The following is a 9814-nucleotide window of genomic DNA, read 5'->3' as shown; positions in this document are numbered from 1 at the left end:
TGAAGCCCCTGAATACAAATATGAAAGCAATATGATCCCTATACATAGAAATAAAAAGCAATCAAATCCCTATACATAGAAAACAAAAGCAATCGGGTCCCTGCTGTGGCCGTGGCGGCGCCGGCCCTTGCCGTGGCCGTGATGGCGCTGCCCGTGGTCGTGGCCCTGGCGGAGCTCGCCCTCGCCGCGGCCGTCGCGTGGCTCAAGACGGAGTCGGGGAGGCGGCGGCACAGGGACTCGAGGAGACCGTTGCTGGCGGAGCTCGTCCGTCGCGTGGCGACGGAGCCCGGCGTCGGGGAGGCGGCGGCGCAGGCGGGACTAGACGAGGAGGTTGTTGCCGCTCGTCCGTCGCGTGCCGTGATAACCCACAAGTATAGGGGATCGCAACAGTCTTCGCGGGAAGTAAAACCCAATTTATTGATTCGACACAAGGGGAGACAAAGAATACTTGAAAGCCTTAACAGCGGAGTTGTCAATTCAACTGCACCTGGAAATAGACTTGCTCGCAAGAGTTTATCAGTAGTAACAGTTTATAGCAATAGCAGTAGTGAAATAACGACGACGAGTAACAAAGACAGCAGTAGTGATTTTAGTAAACAGCAGGATTAAAATACTGTAGGCACAGGGATGGATGACGGGCGTTGCATGGATGAGAGAAACTCATGTAACAATCAAAGCAGGGCATTTGCATATAATAATAAAACGGTGTCCAAGTACAAAGCAATCCATAGGCATGTGTTCTGTATATAGTCGTACGTGCTCGCAATGAGAAACTTGCACAACGTCTTTTGTCCTACCAGCCGGTGGCAGCCGGGCTTCTAGGGAATCTACTGGATATTAAGGTACTCCTTTTAATAAAGTACCGGAGCAAAGCATTAACACTCCGTGAACACATGTGATCCTCACATCACTGCCATCCCCTCCGGTTGTCCCGATTTCTGTCACCTTCGGGGCATCGGGTTTCCGGACAGCGACATGTGTATACAACTTGCAGGTAAGATCATAAAACAATGCATATCATGATGAAACAATAACATGTTCAGATCTGAGATCATGGCACTCAGGCCCTAGTGACAAGCATTAAGCATAACAAGTTGCAACAATATCATCAAAGTACCAATTACGGACACTAGGCACTATGCCCTAACAATCTTATGCTATTACATGACCAATCTCATCCAATCCCTACCATCCCCTTCAGCCTACAGCGGGGGAATTACTCACACATGGATGGGGGAAACATTGCTGGTCGATGGAGAGGCGTCGGTGGTGATGATGGCGATGATCTCCTCCAATTCCCCGTCCCGGCGGAGTGCCAGAACGGAGTTTCTGGTCCCGAGATGGAGTTTCGCGATGGTGGCGGCGTACTGGGAGGTTTCTGGCGACTTCGACTTCTCGTATCGCGTTTTTAGATCGAAACCTTTAAGTAGTCCAAAGGAGGGCGTCAGAGGGCAGCCGAGGGGGCCACACGCTAGGGCGGCGCCCCCCCCCCCTCCAGGCCGCGCCGGCCTAGCGTCTGGGGGCCCTGGGCCTCCCCTAGGCCTGCCCTTCTGGCTCCGTGATTCTTCTGGTAAAATGGGCCCTTTGGTATAAATTCCGAGGATTTTCCCGAAAGTTGAATTTCTGCACAAAAACGAGACACCTGAGCAATTCTGCTGAAAACAGCGTTAGTCCGTGTTAGTTGTATCCAAAATACACAAATTAGAGGCAAAACAATAGCAAAATTGTTCGGGAAAGTAGATACGTTTTGGACGTATCAACTTCCCCCAAGCTTAGCTTATTGCTTGTCCTCAAGCAATTCAGTTAACAACTGAGTGCGATAAAAGAACTTTCACGAACACATTTGCTCATATGATGTAAATATTCTCATGACATGGAAAAGTGCTTAGGCAATTCATAATAAGATACATGCAAATAAGATCATCCAATAGCTATGTCAATCATGGAAAGGTACCAACAAATTAATAACAAGCATCATGAATCATGTCTATCAGCAGGATTGCAATGTTCATAAAAGAGTATGATAAAGTGGTATCTCGCTTGCCCGTATTTGATCAGCAAAACATAAATGCTCAGGCACCTCTGAAGTTCATAGAAAGACTAGAAATAAAGATTGTCAAAGATAAAAGCATCAAAGTTATACCACAGTCAATCATATTTTGAGATAAGCATATTATACTAAGAATGACAGTTGTGCTCTCAAGAAAGTGCTCAAATAAAGGATGGTGACACAACATGAAAGTAAAAGATTGACCCTTCGCAGAGGGAAGCAGGGATTAACATGCGCTAGAGCTTTTCATTTTTAAAACAGGAGTAAAATTATTTTGAGAGGTGTTTGTTGTTGTCAACGAATGGTAATGGGTACACCAACTACCTCGCCAACCAGACTTCCAAGAGCGGCTCCCATGAAGGACGTTATTTCTACCAGCAAGGTAGATCATCCCTCTTCTCTTTTGTTTACACATGTACTTTAGTTTTTATTATGAGTGACACTCCCCCCAACCTTTGCTTACACAAGCCATGGCTAACCGAATCCTCGGGTGCCTACCATCAATATCATACCATGGAGGAGTGTCTATTTGCAAAATTAAGTTGCTTACTGATGAATCGGAGCAAAACATGTGAAGAGAATTATTAATGAAGTTATTAGTTGGGGCTGGGCACCCCGTTGCCAGCTCTTATTATGAAAGTCCGTCGAAAGTAAATGACAAGGTTGAAGGATAAACACCACATACTTCCTCATGAGCTATAAAACATTAACACAAATTGAGAAGCATTTTGAAGGTTTAAAGGTAGCGCGTGAGAATTTACTTGGAATGGTTTGAAATGCCATGCATAGGTATTTATGGTGGACACTTTGGAATAACTTTGTTTTCAGGGGTTTGGAAGCACGAGCAGCGTTCCCGCTCAGTACAAGTGAAGGCTAGCAATAGACTGGGGAGCGACAAATCAAGAGAGCAGTCACTGTCATAATCATGCTTGCGGCAAAATAAATTAACGAAGACATAAAAGTGATACAAGAACTCTGAGGCAAAGTAAATCATCGAGGCTTAATTGAATTTTGTTCAGTCATATGCATGCGTGAGCATGTGCCAAGTCGATTCAAATGAATTATTCAGAGGAGGATACCACAATGTCATACCTATTTATGAATAAAACAATGCAAGCAAACATCCATGACATGCTACTCATATTAATAAATTGGAGCTAAACATGAGAGATCATGAACTACTAGACTTTCTTAAATGACATATACCTCACATGAACCAACTAAGTATGCTCACATGGATGAGTATATGTACAAAAATGAAAACAAATAGAGTTCATACCAGCCTCTCACCACAGTCAAATTGTCGTAGATCGTCATTATTGCTTTTCACTTGTGTAGCTTGGATAATATGAAATGAAAACCACGCTCCAGCCACCGAAGACCATTGAACTCATAATGAACTTTACAAAACCAAAGAAGAAAAGCAAATATTTTTGGTGTTTTCGATTTGGAAACAAGAACAAAAGGAAACAAGCAAACAAAGCAAAATCTTTTTGGATTTTCTTATAGCAAACCAACGATAGCAAATAAAGCAAAGTAAAAGCAAGAAACCAAAATAAACAAATGGTGAAGAGAAACAACAGAAATATTTTTGGTCTTTTTGTGTTTTAGGAAAGAAACAAAGCAAAAAACAAGAAAATGAAAACTAGAAGAGTCACATAAACAAAAAGCAGCAGGAATTCGTCAAACTTGACAGCAGTACAGTAATCGATTTTTAAGAAATTCTTCCGCTGCTCAGCTCGAAAAGTTTTCAACTAATGAAAGTTATATAACAACCTGGGGAACACGCACAAAAATTGGCTTCGCAAAATAACGTTCTGGCTATTTTTGAGAATTTTTTTGGTAACAGTCCAGAATCTGTTTTCAGGCAGCACTTCCCCAAATATCATCTCCCTCTTATTAGAAAACCACTTAAAGAAACTAAACAAGTATATACAAGTATCCAGCAATCATAATATGCAAAGAATGAGTGATGCTGGTATACCTCCCCCCAAGCTTAGGCTTTTGGCCTAAGTGGAGATCAATCCAATGGTGCCCACTTTGAAAAATGCACATTTCTGGGTGTCAAAATTATTATTACTGGGCAGAAAAAGATTTTGAAATCTCTATACAACTAAAGAACTTTGCAAAACAAAAGTTCTACAGCAAGTAGAAGAAGTAGAGGAAGAAAGAGATGTTGTTTAGCTCCTCTATGCATATAAAAAGTATTTGTTAACAAGGTTGATCAAGTCTTGCCACCAAATAAATTTTACATAGCATAAGAAGAAATAAACCTCAAATCAATCATGTTACCTTGAATTGTATTGATATGGATCCAATCATGAGATTTTGATATCCTTCTTTAGGCTCATATATAGGACAATCAATAGTTCCAACTTTGATAGTTCTCACATTAGAAATGGTATTAACTCCACATACTTTATCAATCCTCTTGGGGAAATAGACGGTATGCTCCTTGTCATCAACATTGAAAGTAACTTTTCCTTTATTGCAATCAATAACAGCCCCTGCGGTGTTAAGAAAAGGTCTCCCAAGAATAATAGACATATTATCATCTTCAGGCATTTCCAACACAACAAAATCAGTTAATATCAAGTAGTTATTAGTAACTTGAGCAGGAACATCTTCACATATACCAACAGGAATAGCAGTAGATTTATCAGCCATTTGCAAAGATATATCGGTCGGTATCAACTTATCTAAATAAAGTCTCTTGTAAAGAGAAAAAGGCATAACACTAACACCGGCTCCCAAATCACATAGAGCAGTTCTAACATAATTATTCTTAATAGAACAAGGAATGGTCGGTATACCTGGGTCGCCCAACTTCTTTGGAACTTTGCCATTGAAAGAGTAATTAGCAAGCATAGTGGAAATCTCCTCATTAGGAATTTTCCTTTTGTTAGAGACAATATCTTTCATATACTTTGAATAAGGAGGCAATTTAATAGCAACAGTCAAAAGGATTTGCAAGAATAGAGGTTTCATCCAATCGCAAAATTTATTATAGTGTTCTTCTTCCTTTGATTTTAGTTTCTTAGCAGGAAAAGACATTTGCTTTTGAACCCAAGGTTCCCTTTCATTACCATGTTTCTTAGCAATAAAATCTTCTTTAGTATACTTTTTTATTTTTAGCATGCTTTTCAGGTTCATCTTCAACCTCTTCTTTATCAGAAGCATCATTCTTATCATTATCATGTTCATGTTCATTACCACTTTCAGTTTCAGCATCAGAAATAGAAATACTATTAGGATCATTAACAGGTTCAGAGGATTCTACAACATTTTTATGTTTCTTCTTCTTTTTCTTAGAAGGAGCACTAGGTTCAATGAGTTGAGAATCTTGTTCAACTCTTTTGGGATGCCCTTCAGGATATAGAGGATCCTAAGTAGAAACACCGCCTCTAGTTGTTACTTCATAAGCATGTTTCTCTTTAGAATTATTTTTTAACAAGTCATTTTGCACTTTAGTGAGTTGATCAATTTGAGTTTGCACCATTTGAAAATGTTTAACAAGCATCTTAACATCATTGGAGGTTCTCTCCACAATATCATGCAAATTACTAATAGCTTGAGAATTTTACATTAGATGATTCTCTACTCTCATATTAAAATTTTCTTGCTTAACAATATAATTATCAAACTCATCTAAGCATTGAGCAGGAGATTTCGAATACGGAATATCTTCCCTAGTAAAGCGTTGAAGGGAGTTTACCTCAATCATGGATGAAGGGGGAATTGTCTCGCATAAATCTTCTATGGGAGGTAAGTTTTTCACATCTTCGGATTTAATACCTTTCTCCTTAAGAGACTTCTTGGCTTCCCTCGTATCTTCATCATTTAATTTAATCAAACCCCTCTTCTTCAATATTGGTGTCGGAGTTGGTTCAGGTGTAGTCCAATCATCATGATTCCGGCCTATTTTAGCCAATAATTCTTCAGCTTCGTCTGGAGTTCTTTTCCTGAAAACACAACCAGCACAACTATCCAAATATGCTCTAGACTCAACGGTTAGTCAACTATAGAATATATCAAGTAAATCATGCTTTTCTAAATCATGTCCAGGTCGAGCTCTAATAAGAGAGCAAAATCTTGCCCAAGCTTCAGGCAATTTCTCTCCATCTTCCTGGTCAAAGCTATAAATTTTCTGCAAAGCAGCATGTTGAGCACTAGCAGGAAAGTATTTCCGAAAAAAAAACATCAAGCAAATCACCTGGACTTTTAATAGAACCAGGAGGCAAATTATTATACCAAGTTTTAGCATTATCCTTTAATGAGAAAGGGAAAATTTTAGCAACACAATAAGTACGCATCTTGACATCATCAGAAAACAAGCTACTCATAGAAGAAAGTTCATTCATGTGTTCTACAACACTTTCTTTTTCAGTACCACAAAAGGGTGTTTTCTCAACAATAGTTATATGAGATAAATCAAGAGAAAAATCATAATCTTTATCCTTAATGTTTATAGGAGATGTGGCAAATTTAGGATCAGGAGATAGCTTATATCTAACAGTATGTTGTGCGAGAAACTTTTTAATTTTTCTTGCATCAGTAATAGCATTGCATTTATCAATAAAATCATCATTAAGTTCCACATAATCCTCATCAGGATCATCACTAGAATAATCAACAGACTCAGGTGAATTAACAGGTGTAGCAGCATTAGGAGTTTCAGTATTTTCAATTTGTCTAGACCTAGCAATTGTAGCATCTAGAAAAGATCCCAATGAACCACTATCATCAAGCACAGCAGAAACATTATCAATATTATGAGAGTTTTCAGATTCAGCAGAAGTACCAGCAAGTGAAGCTTGTGGCGGTGAAACAAGTTGACTTATCACAGATGGTGAATCAAGCGTAGCAGAGGTACTCAGAGTTGTACCTTTTCTTGTAGTGGATGGTAATATGGCGACTTTAGGATCGCGAGATTTACCCATGATGGAGAATTTGCAGCGAACAATATCAATCCAAGTGAACTTCCAAATAAAGCTATGCTCCCCGGCAACGGCGCCAGAAAATAGTCTTGATAACCCACAAGTATAGGGGATCGCAACAGTCTTCGCGGGAAGTAAAACCCAATTTATTGATTCGACACAAGGGGAGACAAAGAATACTTGAAAGCCTTAACAGCGGAGTTGTCAATTCAGCTGCACCTGGAAATAGACTTGCTCGCAAGAGTTTATCAGTAGTAACAGTTTATAGCAATAGCAGTAGTGAAATAACAGCAGCAGAGTAACAAAGACAGCAGTAGTGATTTTAGTAAACAACAGGATTAAAATATTGTAGGCACAGGGATGGATGACGGGCGTTGCATGGATGAGAGAAACTCATGTAACAATCAAAGCAGGGCATTTGCAGATAATAATAAAACAGTGTCCAAGTACAAAGCAATCCATAGGCATGTGTTCTGTATATAGTCGTACGTGCTCGCAATGAGAAACTTCCACAATGTCTTTTGTCCTACCAGCCGGTGGCAGCCGGGCCTCTAGGGAATCTACTGGATATTAAGGTACTCCTTTTAATAAAGTACCGGAGCAAAGCATTAACACTCTGTGAACACATGTGATCCTCACATCACTGCCATCCCCTCCGGTTGTCCCGATTTCTGTCACTTCGGGGCCTCGGGTTCCGGACAGCGACATGTGTATACAACTTGCAGGTAAGATCATAAAACAATGCATATCATGATGAAACAATAACATGTTCAGATCTGAGATCATGGCACTCAGGCCCTAGTGACAAGCATTAAGCATAACAAGTTGCAACAATATCATCAAAGTACCAATTACGGACACTAGGCACTATGCCCTAACAATCTTATGCTATTACATGACCAATCTCATCCAATCCCTACCATCCCCTTCAGCCTACAGCGGGGGAATTACTCACACATGGATGGGGGAAACATTGCTGGTCGATGGAGAGGCGTCGGTGGTGATGATGGCGATGATCTCCTCCAATTCCCCGTCCCGGCGGAGTGCCAGAACGGAGTTTCTGGTCCCGAGATGGAGTTTCGCGATGGTGGCGGCGTACTGGGAGGTTTCTAGCGACTTCGACTTCTCGTCTCGCGTTTTTAGATCGAAACCTTTAAGTAGTCCAAAGGAGGGCGTCAGAGGGCAGCCGAGGGGGCCACACGCTAGGGCGGCGCGCCCCCCCTCCAGGCCGCGCCGGCCTAGCGTCTGGGGGCCCTGGGCCTCCCCCAGGCCTGCCCTTCTGGCTCCGTGATTCTTCTGGTAAAATAGGCCCTTTGGTATAAATTTCGAGGATTTTCCCGAAAGTTGAATTTCTGCACAAAAACGAGACACCAGAGCAATTCTGCTAAAAACAGCGTTAGTCCGTGTTAGTTGTATCCAAAATACACAAATTAGAGGCAAAACAATAGCAAAAGTGTTCGGGAAAGTTGATACGTTTTGGACGTATCATGGTGGTGCAGGCCGGCGGCGGGGAGGTGGTTGCTGGCGCGGTGGCCATAGCGTTGGGGAGGCGGCGGCGCATCGGGGTCGTGGAAGATGTGTAACGCGAGAGCAGTTCGGGGGGGAAATGAGGGCCGGGGCGGTTGACCCCTGTTGGTCTTGGCCCACGAGCGAGGCGCGCGGGGGGATTTTTGGGCGAGGTCATGCGGTGACCCAGCGTACCACTGCATGGTGTAGTACACAAGTCGTTGACATAACACAAGTGAAACACCGTTCCACTCATATTACATCTCTCAGAGTGGTACAACAGAAACATATGCGAGTCCAAGGTATGTCTATAGAAGTACACACGAACTGTTTACATAAGATCCACACAGCCTCCTACTTTACAGTGAGGTAAAACTTCAAATAAACTCCAGAAGAACGACTCGTAGTCTAACTTGTTGCTAACTCAAGCTTAAGAGCTAACTGGCTTGCTATAGAAATCTAGCTACTTAGGTGCTAGGATTAGGGAAAGGTTCCCTTCTATTACTAGTCTAGGTTTCCATTATAGCTGATGCAGAAGTTGACTCCATTGACTTCTTTGATTGGATTCTTCATCTCATTGCAGTTGACTCCTTTGTCTTCGAGTTCCACGGTAGTTTCTCCTTCGGTGCCTTGATCTAAGAAGGGGGTTCAAATGAGATAGAATGAGTACGAGCGTACTCAGCAAGTTCATATTAAGAAATAGGTGTATCATGCACTAGCTACAGCCATAGACCAGAAAGTCATAGGCCAATGCAAGTTTTTGTAATCATTTCTTCAAAAGGTTTATTTTATTCTGAAAACTATGCCCGTCAGTCTTCACAGGTTGACTAGAACTTCGTGGAGTTCCTTTCCTGCCGCGTTCGCAGTTCCCTTCCGAACGAGGGAGTGACAGTCACAATTCTTGATACCCTCTGCAGAGGTGCGTTACTTTACCCCACAAGAGATCTTAACCATGTTGCCGGCCGAGAGTATGTCCTCGTCCACACTTCCTTTGGTGTGAGGCCCAGTATAAGATCCAAGCCAATCACTGCCTTCTCCGCAACCCTGCAAACCCACCCTTTTGTCCAACCGTACACCTCCAGTAGACTTCCCCCAATAATACGGCTTTACTCATGGTGTACTCCGGACAATCCATCATAGATCGTAGAGCTTATCATCACTAATGGATGGGGATTTAAAAGGATTTCCCAACCTATTGCGGTAGTGCCTCCAACACCCCACCGGCTCTCCGATCCGTTGGCGTGCGAAGGGAAAGATACAGCTGACTTCCCAGGCCATTATAGATCTTATGGATAACGCGATATGTACGCCGCTAGAATCA

This window comes from Lolium perenne, chromosome 7, assembly GCF_019359855.2.
Source record: "Lolium perenne isolate Kyuss_39 chromosome 7, Kyuss_2.0, whole genome shotgun sequence".
NCBI lineage: Eukaryota > Viridiplantae > Streptophyta > Magnoliopsida > Poales > Poaceae > Lolium > Lolium perenne.
Note: the sequence above shows the minus strand (reverse complement) of the source record.